The 24,590-nt window shown below is 37.9% G+C and overlaps 1 pseudogene across 1 annotated transcript; it reads right to left on the reverse strand.

Moving 5' to 3' along the window:
* Positions 1 to 3,997: 3,997 nt before the first annotated feature.
* LOC149164238 (omega-hydroxypalmitate O-feruloyl transferase-like) lies at positions 3,998 to 9,255 on the reverse strand (annotated as a pseudogene). The gene is made up of 3 exons (XR_016260678.1): positions 8,683 to 9,255; positions 5,926 to 6,451; positions 3,998 to 4,700 (listed from the first exon to the last, which is right to left on the reverse strand). The product of XR_016260678.1 is annotated as an omega-hydroxypalmitate O-feruloyl transferase-like (transcript).
* Between the last annotated feature and the right edge of the window lie 15,335 nt (positions 9,256 to 24,590).

Below are 24,590 nucleotides of genomic sequence, written 5' to 3' on the forward strand. Positions count from 1 at the left end.
AGTGTATATGGCAATTTCTAATCCTATTTGATTGTTTGCACTAAATGCATTGATTTCAGTGTAGATGTTGATTTCTAATTATATTTGATTACTTGCATTAGATGCATTGATTTCAGTGTATATGTTGATTTCTAATCTTATTTGATTGCTTGCGTTAGATGCATTTATTTCAGTGTAGATGTTGCTTTCTAATTCTATTTTAGTGCTTGCATTAGATGCGTTTATTTCAATGTAGATGTTTCTTTCTAATTCTATTTTATCGCTTGCATTAGATGGATTAGATTTTGTTAATATTGAGGTTGTAAATTATTAAAAATATTTTTCAAGATAAGATTGAGGGGGGAGAGAGGGAAGAATATTTCTTGCACTAGATGCATTGATTTCATTGTAGATGATTATTTCTAATCCTATTTTATTGCTTGCACTAGATGCGTTCATTTCAGTGCATATGTTGATTTCTAATTATATTTGATTGCTTGCAGTAGATGCATTGGTTAAAGTGTAGATGTTGATTTCTAATCCCATTTGATTACTTGTACTAGATGCATTGATTTTAGTGTAGATGTTGATTTCTAATCCCATTTGATTGTTTGCATTAGATGAATTGATTTTAGTGTAGATGTTGTTTTCTAATCTTATTTGATTGCTTGCATTAGATGCATTAGATGTTGCTACTCTTGAAACTGTAGATTATGAAAAATATATATATTTTTAAGATATATTTAGTAATACCTAAAAGGATGTTATTAAAGAATTAATTAGCTATCAAAAGTTGTGATACCTAAAATTAAAATGAAATAGATGTGCAGAATCAATCCTCCTGCAAAGTGCAAATTAATCCTTGATAAGATCATCTCCTTAATCTTGTCCCGAAGATGAATCACACTGGTTGGTTTGAAACGCGTCGACCAAATATTGGCAATGTGATTTTTTCCAAAAATCTTCATAAATTAAGTAGTTATAGATCACAGAAGCTTGAATTCGAATATCATATCCTTTCTTCATAACCAACTAGTTACTAATAAATAATTACATATATTCAAAATTACTAATAGAAAATTGCATACAACAATGTATTCAAGATATTTATACGAAGAAAAGATATATTTATAAACATTCAAAACAAATCAAAATATTCTTTAAGGAAATAAATTATTCAAACAATAGCAAAGAAACAAATTATTTCAAGAGTAATCTTGACACAATAAATTATTGAAACTACTTTTCCAAATATATTTAGTAATACCTAGAGGGACACTGTTAAGAAGTTATTAGTTTTCAGAAGTTATGATACCTAAAATTAAATGAAATAGATGTGCAGTATCAATCTTCTTGCAAACTATTGAGAACATTGTCTCCTTTCTTCATCACCTACTAATTACTAATAGACAATTATATACACATATAAAAATATAACACAACTATAACATTCACAAACATTACCATCCAAATCCAAATACATAAACAAACAAACCACTCAAAACATCCAAACACAGTTCTACAAACCATTCAAGGCGAGCAACACACACTAAATTCAAAGAAAAAAATGATATGGTCATGCCAAGCAAAAAAACATAATGTGAATTTTGAAGTTAATCTCAAACATATACATAATAATGATAATCTAAAACTGTGACATTGTTTCCGTCAACTAGAACCAACTTAGATCCATCTAACACAAGATCTATCATGCCCGCAGAGGGATCAAATCCTTCGACATGCAAACCTTTCCTTGAGGTCTACACTCCAAAAAGAAGGTTTGCATCTCGATGGATTTGACCCCTCTCGACGCATGATAAATCCGTTGTTAGATGGATCTAAACTGGTTCTTATCCCAAATTTGTGATTCCTATGATTCGTTATAGTACTATCCCATATGAAAGAGCATTTATGCGATAGGCATGTATGGTCTTAGCATTGCATGTTCGAAGCAGTACATAACACAACTTTCGGCGGGAATTACACTTTATAAGGACGACGACACTCTTAGGTGGAATGGAGTCCTCTGCCAGACCAACTTGTGGTTTCGGAGGTGTACAATCATATTTCTCTCTCGTTTGGAAGTGGCATATGCCTCTAAAGATCAAAATCTTCGGTTGGCTTGTTTGGAAAAACAAGTTCTTCACATGGGAAAATATATGCAAGTGAGGTTTTGAAGGGCCAAGAAAATGTTATTTATGTAAAGGCGCCCTTGAAATTGTGCTTCACTTGTTCATACAATGTTTGTGCGCCTCAAACATCTGGGTTCAGGTTCTTCTGATCTTAAATTTGCAAGCTCGATGGCATTTCCATTCTATGGAAGAACGCTGGTTCTTCTGATCTTAAATTTGCAAGCTCGATGGCATTTTCCATTTTAGTTGCTCTCCCTTGTAGTCGAGCCCCTCCGGACCTTATGGTCGAGCAACTAAAGTTCCTCTCCTCTCCTTATCAGTCGAGCCCCATTGCCGGTCCTTATCAATCGAGCAACTAAAGTTCCTCTCCTTGTCAGTCGAGCCCCTGCTGGTGATGGCGGCCTTATCAACCGAGCCCCTGCCGGTCCTCTCCTTATCAGTCGAGCCCCTGCCGGTGATGGCGGCCTTATCAGTCGAGCCCCTGCCGGTCCTCTCCTTATCAGTCGAGCCCCTGCCGGTGATGGCGGCCTTATCAGTTGAGCCCCTCACCATTGGAATAGTGAGTGACTCTGTCCCTCCGGTCCTCTCCTTAGATTGAGAGCCTGCTTGCGCCTCCTCTCCTTATCAGTCGAGCAACTAAAGTTCTTCTCCTTATCAGTCAAGCCCCTCACCATCGGAATAGTGAGTGACTTGGTGCATAAGACTTTACCCTTTCTTATTACTTGGGGTATATGGAAGGGTAGAAAGACTTTACCCTTTCTTATTACTTGGGGTTTATGGAAGGGTAGGAACAAGTTGATCTTGAGGATCGCCCTCTTGATATAGCTTGCATCTGTGATAATATTTGTCTTCCATTGCGAATATGAATGGAAACTTTGAAGGATACAACCTCGTTGATCCTTGATGGGTGATGCAAAAACAACGTTTCCAACAGGTTGCTTCGATGGGGCTGCACAAGGTGGATGCTTCGGTTGTGGTGTGATCGTTGAGATTTCACTAGTTCACCAATATCAATTCTATTGAAACAGTGGAGAAGTGACAAACAATCTGAAGTGGTTGCCTTGTGCAGACTCTTATATTGCACAAAAAAGGCCCTGTATCAATTCTATACACATTTTTGGAGATTCTCAGGTCATTATCGAATGGATAAATAGCAAATCCGTGTTTGCCCCTCCTTTTCTCTCCAACAAGATGTGCAAGATTGATCGATTGAAGACTTCATTTCAATACATCACCTTTGAACATATGTTGTTTACAAGGAATTTAACTCTTCTGCAGATGTACGATCAAAAAAGGGACTTTCTACGTTTCCTGAAAGAATTTTCTTTAGTATTATTCATCACAAGGCGCAAAGGAATGTTAGATCTTTTATGCTTGCTTGATTTTGCAACATGGACTTTGGCTTTTTCTCCACTAAGTAGGTTGTTTTTTAAATGGCTTTTTGTGTTGTCATTTCAAAATATAATATAGGATTTTGCACTAGTTACTATAAAACGGTATAGGTCTTTGTTTTTTATTAGAGGGATAACAAACTATTTAGATAAATCGTTGATGATTGTCTTCATGTTGCCAACCATCTCATGGTGACAATGTTGTATCATCTTTTTATATATATATATATATATAATTTTTTAAATTATTTTTTAAAATAAATTTCAAAATTAAAACGTATAAAACCACGAAAAAAATATCAAATTTTCAGGAATATAATAAATTTTCATAGATATAATAAATTTCCCTATCATTCGTATACAAACTGCTCAAATCTGTTCTTCATTAAATAATTGCATGCCACATAAAGAAAAAATTTGCTGCTTTATTTATCACTGCTTTCCCACAATAAAAACTGCTCAAATCTGTTCTTCATTAAATAATTGCATGCCACATAAAGAAAAAATTTGCTGCTTTATTTATCACTGCTTTCCCACAATAAAAGAACATAATCTTGTGACACAATTTACATTTCCACATGGTCTTCGTGAGAACAGTTCCACAAGACCATGTGATAACACTTCCACATCCTGTCTGCATGGTCTGGGTCATGTACAAAAATGAGAAAGGCCACAGGCAGCCTTTTTTTATTAACTAAATATTATCACAATCAATTCTAAAATTGAAACAAATAAAACTACAGACATAACGACGCTATTGCAACACTATCCATTAAGATCCTATTTCTTCAAAGGGAAAAAAGAGATTGAAATACTTAAATATCATAGATAAGCTGCTCAAATTTGTCCAACTGATGATTTTGGAGGGCAATGTAGATGTTGAGGCCACCGTCGTGTTTTCCATTGGAAAGAAGCAGAACAAACTCCACCATGGCGTTCACAATGGGGCCTGCATATATAGGCTTCCCAAATCCAAAATCAACCAGCTGAAATGGTATTTTCCACCATGCAGACAGAAATATGCCTCCTGGTAATGCTGGAATGGCTTTGTATGTCTCAGTGAAATCCATTGATGACCGAACATAGTCATTTGTGACTCTGGCCACCCCTTCCTGCACTTTCTCTACACAGAATGATAATGGCTTCTCCTTCACTGCCCCTGCTGGTTCGATGCAATATGAGCTGAAAACAGCATTCCCTGATGCAAATTTCAACGTATATAAATCAGACTTGGTGCACCATTGAACTGGATAGTAAAATATCAAATTTGGGTTGGCAACAAATAGCAGTTAGCCTTCTGTTTTCTATGAATGTGACTGGGTTTTAAGATGTCCAATTACCAGTAATTTTGTAAATTTCTTTTCTGGTAAGGAAAAGATGAAGTGTTAGATATTTTACACAAAAAGTTAAAAACAGGGTTGGGCCTGGAGGACTGTAGATTAAGTAGCAAATTTAATTGGTGGTAAATGGATAATTGGGTAGGCAGATTTAGATTTGAAAATATCTTGTGGGATTCCATAGAGATGGTTAATGATGGCCATTGATGGTTTCTTTTCAACAGGCATGGGCCTGGGGGACTGTAGATTAAGTAGAAAATTTAATTGGTGGTAAATGGATAATTGGGTAGTCAGATTTAGATTTGAAAATATCTAGTGGGATGCCAAAGGGATGGTTAATGATGGGCATTGATGGTTTCTCTTACAACGGGGCTGCGGTTAAGCAGTGATCTAAGACCTATGTATTGGCTTCAGAGCACCTCATATCACAGCAACTTAGCCAAATAAAATTGTGCTCACAACAACGTTAGTCAAAGAGAAGTGCATGTGATTTGCTTGTGAACTCTGGGGATCTGTTAGCACTGAAAGGATACTCTAAAGCATAGGTATTGCTTTTTATACTGGATTGGAAGTTTGAACTTGATTTCAAGCTTTTGATCAACCAATAGTGTCTTTCTATGATCAAGTGAATTTGGATAAAGCCCGAACTGCCTTGTTATCAGTCATCAAAAGCTTGTATTGAAGTTCAATTGGCTTCATCTGGCCATTATAGTATGGGAAAATGAAAAGCTTTATAGCTGCTTTGTTATCAGTTGATCAAACGACTATATTGAGGTTCAACTTACCATTTTAGTATAAGCAAAACAGTAGTTTCATAGCTAATACAAATACACAATAGCAGTTGCCATATATAAGAAGAGCACTGAGAAGTAGATTTCTTGGATTGAGTTTGTAAGTCCCACAAGCGAATTTGGTGTCAAATGGAACCATACATAATTATTTATTGACAATTCTTTTACGTATTCGCAACCATCCATAGCATCAGATCAGTATCAAAATCTATAAATCAATGTAGTAATGTGCTCAAGAAAATGCAGGATTCGTTGAAAAGTCTATGATCTACACAGTATATCATTATATGCATACCTGCGAAGCCCTTTGGCAGTGGAGGATCCATTTTTGAACGAAGATCCACAGCAAAAAGCATCTTGGAAGGTACATCAGGAGGCATATCAACAGCCTTTGTTCGAGCCTGCCATACAAGAGCTGCAATGGCATCGAATGAAGAACATTTCGTCAGAGTACCATCCTCCATCGCCTTTTTCTTTAGTTTCTCTACCATCTCCCCACTGAAAGGAAAAGCTTTATAACTATAGTCAGGTGGAAGAGAGATGTTGCTGATTTCTGAATTTGCTACATCGGCAGTTGTGAAGGAATTTCTCATCTCCTGTGGGATATCACTGAATTTCAGTCCCTCCAAATGCTCATATTTGATCTCTGGAATATCCCTTGCTTTGAAACATGTCCGGTCTGGAAGAGGATGAGTGATCAACCCCTTGCCTCGCGCCATAGAGGAGAAGTTCATCATGAATTCCAGTGCTCCAAACCCATCAAACATAGCATGGTTCATAGACATTCCCAGCACTATCCCACCGCACTTGAATCTAGTCACCTGCTTGGCAATAAAAAGAAAAATTCAAATAAACACCTCAACTACTCTTGAGTAAAGTTAAGAGGAAGAAAGCATTAGCCCACGGGGCTTTGGATTGACAGTGAATGTGTGCACTGTAAAGACACTCCATGTAAAAAAGTCACCAATTCAAATCCCCGTGGGTGTTTACCCCAAAAAAAAGTTAACAGGAAGAAAGCACATACTTATAAAAGGGTCACACATACAAAAATTAATTTGTGTAACAGAAACCATAACTTGTTTATCTAGAAAGTATAAATACTAGAAACTGTTTCATGATAATAATAATAATCTAATTTTGAGGTCATAGCCAAGCCAGACTGCAAATTGGTGTATGACACCCCTTGTTTGTGGAACAAGGGACAGATCTCCATGCAGCAATTTTCACTGATAAAGTCTATGGTAGAAACTGTTTCATGATAATAATAATAAACTAATTTTGAGGTCATAGCCAAGCCAGACTCCAAATTGGTGTATGACACCCCTTGTTCGTGAAACAAGGGACCGACCTCCATGCAACAATTTTCACTGATAAAGTCTATGGAGCTGTACATACCCTACCCCTTCTGGATAAATTCTACAGAGGTGTATATACCCTTTCCCCTCTGGATTTGAACGTGTGACCTCTTAGGAGGAAATACATGCCCTTAAAACTGTTAGGGTCACTCAAGTTGTACCTTCTTATCAGCCAAGAAATATATGGATAAGGTTTTCCCTCTCCATAAAAAGCAAATTGGAGAATTCCCCAGGTCAATGAGAACATTCATTGTTACATCAGAAAAACCATCCCAAGCCACAAGAAATTTAAACACCTAATAAGTATGGAGTTACATTTGAACCTTGATTCTCACTAGAAAATAACTATTCAAGTGCATGTGTTTGATATTACACTATTACAGTGATTACTGAAATAAAATAACTACTAGGTCCATATTCTCAAGGGTTGGCTCAATCGGTTGAGCCATCAACCCAAGGCATGTTGCTTACAAAGAAGCCATGGGTCACAAGTTCAAACCCAGTTGAGTCCCTTGAACTGGGGAAGAAGAGATATCCCACAAGACGGTAGTAAAACCCTTAGCTAGTTCCGTTACAAAAAAATAATAAACAGCTCTATTCCGATGAAATCAACTCCTGCTACAGATGATACTTAAGTTAGAACTGGTTATATAGAAAGTTGAAACTAATTCCATAACGTCGTGATGGTCCTACAAAGAAGAAAGAACGTCATATGATGGGGAGACGAGAGAGGCCACAACATCATGTAGCTTAACCAATTACTGGAAGTGTATGCCAAGAACTTAAGTGAATTAACTAGAAAATGATTACATGGAATTTCAAACATCATTAACAGAAGAAACCTCAAAATTTCCTAGCATTCATCTTTTTAATAAAAATTTCACACAAATAGACATAATTTTATCAACCCAGCTATACACAACACTGGTCAATAATTACACTAGGAAAACATTGCACCTTATAACAAAATTCGTAGAGATCAAAATCTCCTCAACAAATTCTCTTAGGTCAAAGGTCTGTCAACATTAAAAAGAAATGAAAAATAAGCAATTCTTCGCTAATTCCAGGGTACCAAATTCTGAACACCAAAGTAGATCGGGGTTATTCAATCAAAACAGGATTAAATACAAAACAAATACTCCCGCAAATTGCAATGTTATTGACAAGGTTATGAGAACACCCTCCTCCTCACCTTGCAGAAACTATGCATAAAAAATAATGCATTTCACAGATCAAGGAAAGCAGACAAGAGAGCAAATCTAGCACGATGAAATCAAAATGGTCCAATAGATCAATATGGTCTAAGTGGACAACAAGGCATCGACTCAACTGTTCATTCACAGCTGAGGTTGACAGGGTGCTAAACCGTCTAAGTGGGTTTCATTCTTGCTGCCCATATGTCTAAATGGCCAACAGGGAATTATTGTTGAGGTTGACAGAATGCTAAGCCATCCAACTTGAATCCAGTCTTGCTGCCAATGTGTCATGGGTTTCAGAGATTGTCAAAGTGTCTTGAATTTCAAAGGGTTTGTCAAAGGGATCATATGTCGTGAGTTAACCCTGAGATCTGCCATCAGCATGGGAGCATGTTCCTTAAAAGATTCAAAAAGAAACAGTCTAAATGGACTAATACATGCAATCAAAACCTACTGAATTAAATATTTACTTTTATGGACACTATAAATAAGGCTAATTACCTGCATCATTAACAGAGGAGGACTAACCCCAAACTTCTTAGCATGAGCTCCTTGGAGCACCAGACTTCTGAAAACAGGATTTGGGTAAGTGATATCACCCAGATCAGATAAAGTCAGATCACAATTAGCTGCTGCAAACAGAGCTCCAGCTCTGTTACAGTCGATCTCCATCCTCCCCTTCTCCAGATTCAATTTCAACCTCCCTGCCATGAAATGGTAGGGCACCAGCACCTTCCCTAGGGCTTCCTTCAACCCCCTACAACTTCAGCAGCATCAACATTTTTGTCTTCTGCATTAGGCGGGTAAAAATACACAGTATCCACAACATAAGCAACTACCTGATCAATATTCGATAGAAAGAGAGAGCATTCCTCAGTGGTTTCAGCCGGTACAACCATCTCAGGCTCCCCTACCTTAACATCTAAATGGGTTATCAAGGCAGACTCAGGTAGTGCTAGAGAACCCATTGTTCTCAGTCAACTTCTAACAGAAAACTCTGCAACAATCTTGCCAAAACAACAATGAATATATGAGTGGAAGACTGGTATGAAGGATCATGTCATATGTATGTGGATTTATAGTCCTCTCACTGCAAGCTGGTGCTCAGTTGGGGCTCGTGGAGGACGTCATGGGACATGTTCCATATCACGGAAAGGATGCGACAGGTTCTATTAACAAATGTGGGACATTGCTCCGAGTCTCGACAAATAAATATATATATATATATAGCACAGCAAAGGGGCAATTCATTATCTTCTCCTTCATACGAATCTGCCATGCAATTTGACTGACCATTATATATTCTGTAATTGACCAGTGGGCCATTTTTAACTGTGTATAGTCGCACATTGTAACTTCAAATGGAATCATTGAACGACGTGCTTCTAGATTAATGGTCGCCCGAAATGCAAATCACAATCCACCGGACAATAATGTGGATGCTGCTACTGTTACTTTTTTCTTTTCTTTAACCATGTTTCTCGTTTTCTTCAAAATATTTTATTCTTCATTGGAACTAAAAGGAATTTTAAAAAATTAAATCACCATGTAATAAGTGTATGATTCACTTATTTATTATATAAAAATAATATTTAATTGATAAAATACGAATTTTTACCGTATGTAGAATTTCTTTGGTAAATTTGTGTAAAATAATTAATCTTTCTATCATTTCCCATGGACACTCCACTTATTATTTTGCTTTCTGATTGTCAATAATAAAATATCCACCCAAAAATAAATTAATAAAATTCAAATAAATTGATGATGATGAAGAATAAGAATAAATTAATAAAATTCAGATAAATTGATGATGATGGTGATGGTGATGGTGATGGTGATGAATAAATTAATAAAATTCAAATAAATTGATGATGATGATGATGATGATGATGATAAATTAATAAAATTCAAATAAATTGATGATGATGATGATGATGATGATAAATTGATGATAATGATGATGATGATGATGATGATGATGAATAAATTAATAAAATTCAAATAAATTGATGATGATGATGATCATCATCATCATCATCATCATCATCCAGTCTTGTAACATGGGTCCTGGTTCATCCATTTGCTTTGTCTGATGCGGGGGTTTGTTTATCCGCCAGCTCCGCTGCCCGGATTCTAGGTTGTGCTTGGGCTTGTCTATCGACTGCTTTAGAATTCTTCAAGTCCCGGAGTTCAACTGCTTGTCCGAGTTTTCATGTTGCTTTCCAATGGTAAGTTCTACTGCTGATTTCACATCTTGCATTCGATTGTTTCAGTTCTTTAGAAGTATTTAATCTAATCGTTGGCTATATGTCTTCCTTGCGAAAGCTCTTTTAGGTGCTAGAAGGTTTAAAGGATACCGAGGGTGAAACCCTCTTGCTAGCTTTGGCTTCTAAGAAGAAGAACTCATCAAGTGTCAGGTATTTAATTCCTAATGCCCATACTTGGTAGGATTCTACGGCCAGAGGGTCGAACCTTTGCTTAGGGTTCTGTTGTTATTTTTTAGGGTTTTGCTTGGCTTAGACAACCTTAAACCCACTGTATATTTGTGTTCTTGACTATGTAATTTCTTTAGCAGTTTTTGGCCATATATTGTAACTCTGGCTTTCACTCAGAGAGCCTTAATGCTTTGAAAACTATCAGAGATATATAGTTCGTGTTATTTACAGTTTTCGGCCTTAAATGTATCTCTGGCTTTATTATTCACAGGTCTTATCGCCTTCGCTTTGAACTTATGAGGAATGTATAGTTGAGTTATTTTACAATTTCAACCATATAATGTATCTCCGATTTCCTTGTTATTCATAAATGCCATAATACAAGGTTTCTGGTTTTGTTATTCAGATATGCTATAATACAAGGTTAAGAATGTATAGATCAAGCCTTTCGGCTTTTATTTCTTCTATTATGCTAAGACTCTATATACGATAGCGTTGCAAATATACTTCTACAGGAATTCTGTAGGATTTAGCATTATTGCAATAGGTCGTATGGAGCGAATGTCGAGTCTCTTTTCTTCAACTATCTCAGATTAAAATGGCGAAGGAAATGAATACTAAATAGTTTAGGTATAGCGGAAATGCCTTATAGCATTTATGGCGAGTCCGGTAATGGTTTAGAAATTCTCTTTTTCATGTTGCAATTTTATTCCATCTCAAGTCTGAATGTTGTTATTACATCTTATTAAAAGTATTGATTTCATATGAATCCCTCTAGGGGTATTAGACATTTAGTAGAGTCCGTGCTATTCTTTATTGCATTCGGTCTAAGGTTTATAACTAGAGAAAGTAGGAATTGTATAAACAACTAGGGTCTCTATTATGAAATTCTTATATAAAAGATTTATTTCATAACCTGCTCATCTTCCCAGGTGGCCTCTTCTGGCCCATAGTGTTGCCCCTGCACTTTAACATGGGTGATAACTCGTTTCCACAGCGTTACTTCTCTCCGATCTAGTATAACCAGAGGTTCAACCAAGAACTCGCCTTCTGGTTCGACCTGAACATAGCAACAAAATGTGTTAAGTCCTTAACCAGTTGATTTAATACATCCTTAAAGAGAAACCATTTGTATATATATACATTACCTGAATGTCTTGCCATTTGATTACATGATTAGAGTCATAAACATATTTCTTAAGTAGAGAAACATGAAAGACATTGTGTACATGAATGTGACTGGGTAAGGCAAGTTGATAAGCCACTGGTCTGATTCGAGCCAGGATTTGAAAAGGTCCGCAAAATCGGGGTGCTAATTTAGCACACCCGGTCCATTGCAAGGTGATTTTTTTGGCTCATACTCAGATGTAGACATGATCCCCTACTTGGAATTCCCGAAAGCTCCTCTTCTAATCAACAAAGTTCTTTCGCCGGTCCTAAGAAACCTTTGAATTGATTCTTACCTTTTTCACCATTTTCTCCATCTCCTCTGACATGTTTGGCCCTGGCAACAGCTTATCCTTCGGTCCACTCCAACTCAAAGGTGTCCTGCACTTGCGCTCGTAAAATACTTCAAAGGGACTCATTTGTAAAGATGCATGGTACCCGTTGTTATAAGCAAACTCCACCAGGTGCAAATAATCTTCCCATTTGGTGGGCTGTTGCATTACATAAATTCGTAGCATGTCTTCAATAACTTGGTTTACTCGCTCAGTCTGCCCATCTGTTTGCAGATGGTAAGCAATACTGAAGTGCAGTTGTGTGCCCAATCCCTCAAAGAGGGCTTTTCACAGTGCTTATATAAATTTTACATCTCGATCAGAAATGATCATCTTGGGAATTCCATGCAGTTTAAAAATGTTTTGCATAAAAATATTAGCAATTTGGACGGCTTTATAAGTTGATTGGACAGGTATAAAATGAGCATATTTTCTTAATTTGTCTACCACCACCATGATAGAGTCATTTTACTTGCTAGGCAACCCGGTAATGAAATCAATAGATATTGTTTCCCATTTCCATTCTGGAATTGGCAGAAGGTGAAGTAACCCTATTGGGTGTTGATGCTCAACTTTCACTTGATGGCATTCCAAGCATTTGGCTAAGTATTCTGCCACCTCCTTCTTCATACCAGGCCAGAAAAATTCCTTCCGCAAGGCAGAAAGCATTTTCTGGTATCCGGGATGGCCTGCATAAGGCATCTTATGGTATTCATCTAAAATGAAATTTTTAAGATGTTGTTGGTTAGGCACATATACCCTTCCTATAAATCAACAAATTTTCTGTACTTACTTCATGACCCATTTGTTGTTCATGACTTTTTGGAATTTTTGCTTGCTGCCATAAATGTTTATATGTTGAATCCTGCATGGCTGATTCTTGAATCTGCCCAAAAAAGGTAGTTCGTGATTCACTAAAAGAAATTTCATATAAACAATTTACCTTCCGACTTAAAGCATCTGCCACCCGATTTTCCTTTCCCTTTAAATGCTTGATTTTGAAATCGAATTCACTCAGGAAATATGCCCATCGAGCTTGCCTGGCATTTAAAGTTGGTTGTTTAAAATAATTAATTAGACTATGGTGGCCAGTCATCAACAAAAATTTCTTACCTAATAGGTAATTCTGCCACATCTTTAAGGCGTGTATGACCATTGTTAGCTCCAAATCATATGCTGAGTACTTTTGTTCATATTCTTTAAGTTTTCTAGATTCATATTCTACCACCCTGCCTTCTTGCATTAGTACTCCACCCACACCTTCCTTACTAGCATCCGTGCAAACCACATATTCCTTGTTGGGATCAACAATGCTCAGAATAGGTGTTGTGGTAAGAAGATGTTTGAGCTTATCGAAGCTCTTTTGACATTCGAAGGTCCACCAGAAATATTTTCATTTCTTTTGTAGAGAGGTAATAAGATATGCCACTCTAGAGAAACCTTCCACAAATCTTCGATAGTATCCAGCTAGGCCCATAAATGATCTTATATCGGCTACATCTTTTGGTATTGGCCACTCCATAATGGTTTGTATTTTCTCTGGATCTACTGCAATTCCGTCCTTGGTGATGACAAGTCCCAAGTATTGAATTTGGTCTTTAAAGAAATCACATTTATTGTACTTGGCATACAGTTGGTGATCTCTTAGGACTTGTAAGACAATACGAAGATGCTCCTTATGCTCCTCCATGTTCCGAGAGTAGATCAATATGTCATCAATGAAGATTAATACAAATTTATCTAATAACTGATGGAATATGTTGTTCATGGGACACATGAAAGTGGTTGCGGCGTTAGTTAGCCCAAAGGTTAAAACCACAAGCTCATAATGTCCATAACGCATCCTGAATGCAATCTTTGCAATATCTTCCTCCTTTATTCTGATCTAATGGTACCTAGAACAGAGGTCGATATTTGAGAAGACGGTTTCACATTTCACTTGGTCAAATAACTCGTCTATACGGGGAAGGGGGTATTTGTTCTTAATGGTTAGCTTGTTTAACTGGTGGTAGTCCATGCACATCCACAGGGTTCCATATTTCTTTTTAACAAATAATACTGGAGCTCCCCAAGGAGACATGCTGGGGCGGATATATTTCTTATCAAGCAACTCTCGGAGTTGCATTTTTAATTCTGTTAGTTCTGGTATGCTCATTCGATAGGGTGCTCGAGAAACAGGGGCAGCTCCCGGAATTAGCTCAATGGTAAAATCTATGTCTCTTTTTGGGGGTAGGCATGGTATTTCTTCCAGAAATATATTTGGAAAGTTTTGTATCACATGTATATCCTCTAGTAATATAGATTTATCTTTAGAGTCAGCATACCCCACCTGGATGGCATAAATTTGACAACCTTTTCTGATGCATTTAGCTAATTGGGAGGCTGTTATAGGCCTTAGTTGCAGAGGTTTTTGCACACCTTGAATTTCCTGTCTCTCTCCTACCTCATCTCAGAAGCTAACAGTCTTTGTATTACAATTTATGAGGTACCAGTGCTTCTCCAACCAGTCCATACCTATAAGGATGTCGTATGACCCCAGTGGCAATACATTCAAATCAGCTATTATAGGTTGACTAGCTAATTTTAAAGGGCAGTTGCTTACTTTAGAAAAAACTCTCCTTTTTGCTCCTGTGGCTAGCTGTACTAGCCATGGATTTTTAAGTTTGACAGCTTGCAATTTACATCGTTCCATTATCCTGGGACTAATGTAATTTATGTTGAAATATGGAAACAAGAATATTCCAATTTAATTTGTCCTTGAATTAAATTGTGAATTAAAATCAAATTTAGTCTTAACAACTACTTGGAAATAATTAATTAATTAATTTTAAATTAATTAGTTGGAGAAATTCAAGTTAGAAGTCTTTCTAAAGTCATGCAAGAATTATCCCTTAAATTAAGGAGATAAGATTGAGTTATATTTGAGTTGTAATTAGTTAACTTAGTTTACTGAGTTAAGTCCAGTTAAATTAGTTCCAAACTGTTTGAGGAACTAATAGTGAGTTAACAGTCAGTTGATGCATTAATGCACTCAACTAGTGCTACTTTAGTTAACTGAAGATTCCCTCATCAGAAACTCATGCATGTCTATTCTGAGAAAGACCCAGTTGAGATTAATGTTCAAGGACAATGTACTATCAGTTGCATGTGTTTTCTCATGGAGAAAACTCATGCATGCAGTCAAGGATTAATCCTTGAGGATTGCGCAGTTTTTGAAGGAAAATCATCCACAAGGAATAACGCAAGGAAATAGGAGCTTGGAGGGTAGAGAGGAAGGCTGGAGAGAAGCCAAGATTGCCTGTGAGCATCTGTGAGGATTGTATTGAGAGCTGGCTAGCTGTGAGAGCTAAGGCTTTGTATAATTCCTATGTATTTCCACCATGTATGATAATACAATAGTGTGGGGTTTTTATCTGAGGATTTCCCCAAAGTATTTTCATGTGTATTGTGCCATTGATTCTTCTTCTTCTGGTTATATTGTTCAGCTCGATCTTTAAGCTTCTGCAAATTGATAGTAGAAGTAGGTTATAGTATTCTTCTTTGATTTATATTGCATTATTGGGTTAACCTATCACAGATTTTCTACATGGTATCAGAGCTATGAATAGTATACTGAGAAGAGAATTTGAAGTTTGAAGTTTTGGGTTGCAGGTGCAAATCGAATTCATATCATACTTCAAGGTTGACCAATGGTGTTTTATGGCTTGAGACTTGAGTATGCCTTGGAAGGTAGCTCAAATTACATATTATGGAAAGATAGAATGGAGGCTATATTAGAAGACAATGGCTTGAAGGAATTCATTGATCAAAAAATTCCAGAGCCAGCTTCAACTAATGCACAAGAGTTCTTTGAGTGGAAGAAGTGTGTGGCGAAGGTGAGGCGGATCATCCTTGAGGGAGTTCGAGACCACATTGTCTTGAGTCTCCATGGGAAGGATACTCCATTTTCAATGTGGAAGACATTGAAGGACCTCTACCAGAATTGTAGCGACTAGAGGAAATTGGCGCTCAAGGATAAGCTTCGAAGAATCAAGATGGAGAAGGGTGATACTATTTCCACATATTTGAACAAGCTCACCATCTGCAGAGATGAGCTTGGCAGTGTGGGAATAACTATTGCCGATGATGATATGGTGAGCCTCGCTCTCCTTGGCCTTCCAAAGAGTTGGAATAGCTACCAGGACTCTGTGAATGGAAGGGAGAAACTACCAGATTGGGAACAACTGTGGTCGGATCTTATGCAGGAGGAGATCAGAAGGAACACACGAGATGATTCTTCATCCAAGAGTGATGATGACGAAAATTTGGCCTTAGCAAGTAAGGCAAGGAAAGGGAAGGGGAAGGCTTCCCATTTCAAATCGAATTCTTCTCATGGAGGGAAGAAGGGTGACATGTCTAAAGTAAGATGTTTTAATTGTCACAAGATGGGACATTATGCGACTAATTTCCCATCGAAGAAGTCCAAAAATGGATCCTCGGAAGGATCAGAAGGTGAGGCATTAGCCTCTCAGTTCAAAATGGACTTTACCCTCATTGCATGCATGGTGTCATCGATTATGGGTTGTGTCTGGTATCTTGACAGTGGAGCCTCATTCCACATGACCGTGATAAAAATTTATTCAGTGTCTTGGAGGAGAAAGACCTCAAGATGCGCATAGAGATGGGTGACGACGGAAGGTAGAGTGTTTCAGGAGTGGGCACGGTTGCTTTTCAGAGGGAGAATGGAGCTCCTCTCACCATGACAGATGTGATGTATGTGCCTGGACTGAAGACTTGGTATAGGTCACGATGTTGGAGGACAAAGGCTATGATGTTGTCTTCAGTAAAGGAAAGGCGTTCCTAAGACACATAGCCACGGGTCAGACCAAGAGGATAGGGATTCGGGTGAAGAATCCCTATAAACTAGAGGTAGATGATTGTGCAGCATTGAGTATGAAAGCAGAATTGGTGCAAAGCCAAGAAATTGGTGAGTTGTGGCGTAGGTGGTTGGGCGATTTGCATCATGGGGCTTTGAAGATAATGTAGCAGATATCTACAGGAATTCCCAAAGGTAAACTTGAGAAAGTTGACACATGCAAAGGTTGTACCTTGGGAAAGTACACCAAGTCTTCCTTTCATGATCAAGACAGTCGAGCAGAGGCTATCTTAGAGCGAGTTCATACTGATTTGTGTGGACCATCCTCGACGACATCCACAGTGAAGCAGAGGTATTATGTGATTTTCATTGATGACTGTTCTCATAAATGATAGATTTAATTCATGCAGAAGAAGGACCAAACTTTCACAAAGTTTTGTAAGTTAAAAGCTTTGGTCGAGAAAGAGTCATGGAAGAAGATCAAGGCCTTAAGAAGCGACAACAGTGGAGAATATGACTCTCAAGAGTTTAAAGACTTCTGTGCAGTGGAAGGAATTAAATGAGAGTTGATGGCACCTCATAACCCACAACAGAATGGGGTGTCCGAGAGGAAGAACAGAACTATTGTAGGGGCAGCACGGGTAATGCTGCATGACCAAGGCCTACCACTTCACTTGTGGGCTTAGGAATGCAACACAGTAGTCTATTTGTAGAATAGAAGCCCGCATCACATACTTGGGATGAAGACACCAGAGGAATATTTCTCTGGTAAGAGACCAGATGTGGGTCACTTCAAGATCTTTGGCTCATCGGTATATTGCCATGTGACAAAGGATGCACGGAAGAAGCTTGAGCCGACAACAGAGTTGGGGATATTTGTGGGGTACAGTGATACACCTCACAACTATCGGGTGTACTTTCCTACCAGTTGGAGGACAATGGTTCACAGAGATCTCAAGTTTGATGAGCAGAAGGCCATGCGAGTTTCCCTTGAGAGGGAGCTCCAACTACAGGATGTGGAGGAACTGTTGGTTCCTAAGGAGGAGGAGCCTTAGACTGATGCGGAGTAGCACATGCAGAAGTTCCAGGAGTGGAGACATCCACTCAAGCAGAGTATTCTAGAGATGGACGAAAGCGCACAAGAGAAGTTGACAGATTGTTGGAGGATGCGAGAGAGAATGTGGGAGCACCATCTTCTTAACGCAGACAAAGGAGGTCACTTGAGAGGTACACTGGATACATGGCCCTTGCTAGGGAATGTGTTGAGACCGAACCATATTCCTTTGAGGAAGCAGTGCAACAACCAATGTGGGTTGATGCTATGGTGGAGGAGTATGACTCCATAGTTCGTAACAGTGTTTGGGACGTGGTTCTGAGACTGGAGAACAAGTCAGTTGTGAGTTCCCGTTGGCTTTACAAGGTAAAGCAAGCTGCTAATGGTAGTGTGGAGAAGCATAAGGCAAGATTTGTTGCCCGTGGCTTTTCACAGGTCGAGGGGATTGACTATGATGAGAATTTTTCTCCTGTCGCAAGGTACTCATCTATCAGATCTATGTTGGCACTATCAGCACAGATGGGTTGGAAGATCCATCAGATGGATGTGAAGACCGCATTCCTCAATGGCGAGATTAAGGAAGAGGCGTACATAGAGCAGTTAGAAGGTTTTGAGACCTAGTCGCATGTGTGCCAACTCAAGAGAGCATTGTACGGGCTGAAGCAAGCACCTCGTGCTTGGTACACCATGATAGACAACTACTTCACCGGGTTGGGCTTCACAAAGAGTGAAGTGGATGCGAACCTGTACAACATCATGGTGAAAGGTAAGTTGTTGATCATTGTACTTCATGTTGATGATCTCATATTGATTGGTAATGATCAGTTGATCGTGTCTTGCAAGTAGGACCTTGCAAGAGAATTCGAGATGAAATACATGGGTCTCATGCATTACTTCCTTGGCATGGAAGTGTGGCAGTAGGATGGGGAGTTGTTTGTGTCTCAGGGCAAGTATGCCAATGTAATACTCAGGAGATTCTAGATGGAGAAGTGCAAACCCATGTAGACTCCTCTAGTAGGTAACTGGAGGAAGGAGGTTGCTACTTCAATAGAAGTGGTGGAGGCTACTGTGTATATGCAACTTGTGGGTTCACCGATGTACTTAATGAACACACGACCAAATTTGTGTTATTCAGTGAACCAGCTGAGTCAAGCGATGGTTCAGCCTACCAAGATGTTTTGGAAGGTGACAAAGCATGTATTGAGATACCTCAGAGGCACATCTCAGTATGGATTATGGTACAGACAGACAGAGGGAGTGAAGCTACAGGGCTTCATTAATGCAGATTGGGCAGGGAGTCCATTAGATCAGAAGAGCACATCAAGAGGGATTTTAAACCTTGGGTCAGCGGCAGTTTCTTGGTACAGCAGGAAACAGAGGTCGGTTGCACTCAACTCGGCAGAGGCAGAATACATGGCTGCAAGTCAGGCAACATGTGAGGCCATCTAGATGCGGAAAATTCTAGTTGGCTTGTTTGATCAAAGGATGGATCCAACTGTGATATATTATGATAATCAGATTTGTATCAAACTCTCTGAGAATCTAGTATTTCATGATAGCTCCAAGCACATCGACATCCAGTATCATCATCTCAGAGACTGTGTAGCGAGGAGGATCATGTTGCTGCAGTATATTTCGACAGAGGAGCAAGATGCTGACATTTTGACAAAGGCATTGTCAAAGTGTAAATTCGAGTTCCATAGAGATAGGATCGGGGTGGCAAATAATCCCTTTCTTGTTGAGAGGGAGTATTGAAATATGGCAACAAGATATTCCAATTTAATTTGTCCTCGAATTAAATTGTGAATTAAAATCGAATTTAGTCTTAACAGCTACTTGGAAATAATTAATTATTTTATTTTAAATTAATTAGATGGATAAATTCAAGTTAGAAGTCTTTCTAAAGTCATGAAAGAGTTATCCCTTAAATTAAGGAGATAAGATTGAGTTATATTTGAGTTGTAATTAGTTAACTCAGTTTATTGAGTTAAGTCCAGTTAAATTAGTTCCAAACTGTTTGAGGAACTAATAGTGAGTTCATAGTCAGTTGATGCATTAATGCACTCAACTAGTGCCACTCCAGTTAATTGAAGAATCCCTCATCAGAAACTAATGCATGTCTATTCTGAGAAAGACCAAGTTGAGATTAATGTTCAAGGATAGTATACTATCAACTGCATGTGTTTTCTCATGGAGAAAAATCATGCATGCAATCAAGGATTAATCCTTGAGGATTGCACAGTTTTTGAAGGAAAATAATCTGCAAGGAACAACGTAAGGAAATAGGAGCTTGGAGGGCAAAGAAGAAGGCTGGAGAGTAGCCAAGATTTCCTGTGAGCATCTGTGAGGATTGTACTAAGAGCTGACTAGTTGTGAGAGCTAAAGCTTTGTATAATTCCTATTTATTTCCACCATGTATGATAATACAATAGTGTGGGGTTTTTATCTGAGGATTTCCCCAAAGTATTTTCATGTGTATTGTGCCATTGATTCTTCTTCTTCTAGTTATATTGTTAAGCTTGATCTTTAAGCTTCCACAAATTGATAATAGAAGTAGGTTATAATATTCTGCTTTGATTTATATTTCATTATTGGGTTAACCTATCACATATTTTCTACAACTTAAAGTAGCTATGGGATCGATTAAAATAGAACAGGTCTAGTAAAAAATAGTACCTTCAAATTCAACCATAGTTGGCTGAAACTCTACATGATTATCCTCAAGTGCTGTGTTAATCTTAGGGATGCTACTTGCCACTTCTCCCACTATATATGCCTCTTGAATTTGCGATATCTGATCTGCTCCCTTGCAGTGGGGACAATTTTTGACATAATGCGGGCCTCCACATCCCCAACACTGTACAGGTGGTTTGTTAATAATTTATGCTTCATTTCTGCCAGCCTGTTCATTCGTCCGAGTTTCACCAGGTATTTTAAATCTGGGTTTATTCATACTTTAGTTATTTTGTCCTTTATATAAGCCTTTGTTGTTGGTGCCCTTATTCCCCTTGTGGCTGGGAATAAATTTGTTTCCTTTCTTATTAACCCACTTTTTGTTCGTATCACCCTTCGGTTTATTTTGCTGGTAGCAGATCTGTGCTTTCCGAATGAATTCGTCCATGGTTTTTGGGTTGTCGAATTCCAGTTGTTCCTTCATGAACAACAGAAGACTGTTGATAAACCACTGTACCTTTGCATTTTCTTCACGAATATAAGGAACGTACCGCAATAATGATGTAAATTTTGTTATAAATTCATCCATGGTCATTTGGCCCAGGCAAAGATCATGAAATTCTTTTGCTTTTTAATCATAAAACCTTTTGATTAGATATTTTTCCTTAAAAAAATTCTGGAATTTCTCCCAAGTTATGGTTTGCTCATTGACCCCACATACTGTTTTTACTTCTTCCGACCACAATGTGGCCTTCCCTGAAGTTGGAAAATGGCCATATGAGACTTCAAATTGTAATCATACTCGTACAACTGGAAATATTTATTCATATTAATTAGCCATGCTTCCACTGCCTCTTCTTGCTCACCATCGAAGAGAGGAGGCTTGATTTTCTAAAACACCCCTTGGAGTTCAATTTTCTGTTTTTTCTGGGTCTTATGATTAGACACGTTATCTAATTCTTCTTCTTGGTTTTCTTCACCTCCTTTTGTTTCCAAATTTTCAGTCCAGAACTCTTGTTCCCCAGTTGTATGGTCGTGCTCTGGGCTGGGAACAAGTGGTCGATGATTCTGTGTATCCAATAGGATTTTTAAAATCTTTTCTTGTTCCTGCATTAATATTTTGTTGTCTGCCCGGATTCGAGCCATTTCACCTTTCAATTCTTGCACAGTTGCCTGAATGTTTGTATTTGGATTCTGTGGCTCATCCCCCAGTTGCACCCAGACCTCAGGATTGCCTTCCTGAAATGGGGTTGGTCATGTTCCCAATATAGAGTTTTGTGACGAATTCCCAATTCGCCTCATACTGACTTTTGTTGCCTCCTACGTGCACAACATCAATTTTTGTTATTCCACATTCCAAAGATCTTAGTTTTGAAAACCTGAGTGCTCTCATACCATATGTAACACATCCATAAAGTTTGTAATATTTGCACACGCATCATTAAATTATTGTTTGCAATCAGTTCTTATTTATTGTATCTGGTACTTATGGGATTTGGGGCATTTAATACATATCTAGCTCGGTCCTTATGATTCCGCCAATTATATGTAGAGTTAATAGGCCTGGCTATTCGTGGCCTAGGTGGCTTGTCATCGTTCATCAAGCTATCCACTTGCTGTTCTACTCTTGGGATCTACCTCCCTCATCGACGACCTCGGTTAACTTGCTTGATCATGCGACATTCATAGGTTTTGACCTTCTCTTCGCAGTGGTTTTGTTTCTGTTCGGTAATGTATGACTCCAAAGCTCTGTTAGACTTCGGCTCCACTCCAGTCTTGTAACTTGGGTCCTGGTTCATCCATTTGCTTTGTCTGATGTGGGGGTTTGTTTATCCGCCAGCTCCGCTGCCCGAATTCTAGGTTGTGATTGGGCTTGTCTATCGACCGCTTTAGAATTCTTCAAGTCCTGGAGTTCAAACTGCTTGTATGAGTTTTTGTGTTGCTTCCCAATGGTAAGTTCTACTGTTGATTTTGCATCTTGCATTCGATTGTTTTAGTTCTTGAGAAGTATTTAATCTAATCGTTGGCTATATGTCTTCCTTGCGGAAGCTCTTGCAGGTGCTACAAGGTTTAAAGGATACCGAGGGTGAAACCATCTTGCTGGCTTCAGCTTCTAAGAAGAAGAACTCATTAGGCGTTGGGTATTTAATTCCTATTGCCCATACTTGGCAAGATTCTGCGGCCAGAGGGCTAGACCTTTGCTTAGGGTTCTATTGTTATTTTTTATGGTTTTGCTCGGCTTAGACAACCTTAAAACCAATATATATTTGCGTTCATGACTATGAAAACTATCAGAGATATATAGTTCATGTTATTTACAGTTTTCAGCCTTAAATGCATCTCTGGCTTTATTATTCACAGGTCTTATCGCCTTCACTTTGAACTTATGAGGAATGTATAGTTGAGTTCTTTTACAATTTTGGCCATATAATGTATTTCCGATTTCCTTGTTATTCAGAAATGCTATAATACAAGGTTAAGAATGCATAAGCTTTTATTTCTTCTATTCTGCTGAGAATCTGTATACGACAACATTGCAAATATACTTATACAGGAATTCTGTAGGATTTAGCATTATTGCAATAGGTCTTATGGAGGGAATGTTGAGTCTCTTTTCTTCAACTATCTCAAATTAAAATGGCGAAGGAAATGAATAATAAATAGTTTAGGTATAGCGGAAATGTCTTATAGCATTTATGCCAAGTCCGGTAATGGTTTAGAAATTCTCTTTGTCGTGTTGCAATTTTATTCCATCTTGAGTCTGAATGTTGTTATTACACCTTATTAAAAGTATTGATTTCGTATGAATCACTCTAGGGGTATCAGACATTTAGTAGAGTCCGTGCTATTATTTATTTCCTTCGGTATAAGGTTTATAACCAGAGAAAGTTGGAATTGTATAAACGGCTAGGGTCTGCATTTTGAAATTCCTATATTAAAGGGAATAGCTATGCTGAGGCGTTTTCATGTTTATTACAACTATTTCACTTAAACCTTGTAGGGTTCTATATATTCAGAATAGAGTCTTTTCTTCCTATGATATATGTTTACCTGAGTTTGGTAGACTTAACTTCTACAACATGAATTCTTTGTAATGCTTTCAATTGAACTTATCTATTACTAGCTTTCTTTTCTTGGACTTAAACTCACTATTGCACCTATTATTACTATAATTCTCATTGAGTAAAGAAAATTGTTTTTTCTTGTAGTTTAGGAAACTTTGAAAAAGAATTCTATCTTTTAGCTAGAAGACCCTTTACATAATTATTACTAGAATCAACAATCCAAGCATTTAAATCAACAAATAGCTCTAATTCATTAAATAACTCATATTAAGGCCTAACTACATAATTTCAAGCTATATCCAAGAATATCACTTATCTGATGGTGTAATTTCCAAACTGAGTTTAACTTATCTGTTGCTGCTTCCAAATCTTTCTTGGTCTATTCATAGACCTACACTTGTTTGCCTCCCTACCGTGAGATTCGCTATGCCAGTGAATCTCCCCCCATGCTATCCCTGAACCAGGGAATTCTTTCTCTCCTTTGAGAGTATGTGTCTATCCAGCTATTTGGTCTCTACTAGACATAGCTTTCACAAACTTTCTGACCTCTCAGCACATTTTCTCCCCTTACTGATCTCAGATACCCAATCCTCTTGATCTTTTTCCCTTCTTAAAATATTTTTCCAAGATTTAGTTTTCTTTATTTTCTTGGAATAGGTAACTATCTCTTTTAACTAACTACTCAAAAGAAAACAACATTTGCTAACAACTGCCAAAAATTCCTTTCCACAACTTAATTTAAAAGTAGTTTAAGTAAAAATAACAATTTGTTTGGCTGCAGTAAAAAACAAATATTTACAATATCAAGGGATGTTACATGTACGA

This window comes from Pinus tabuliformis, chromosome 5_1 (assembly GCF_031772625.1).
Source record: "Pinus tabuliformis cultivar Carrire ecotype Pingquan chromosome 5_1, CPIR1, whole genome shotgun sequence".
Classification (NCBI taxonomy): Eukaryota; Viridiplantae; Streptophyta; class Pinopsida; order Pinales; family Pinaceae; genus Pinus; species Pinus tabuliformis.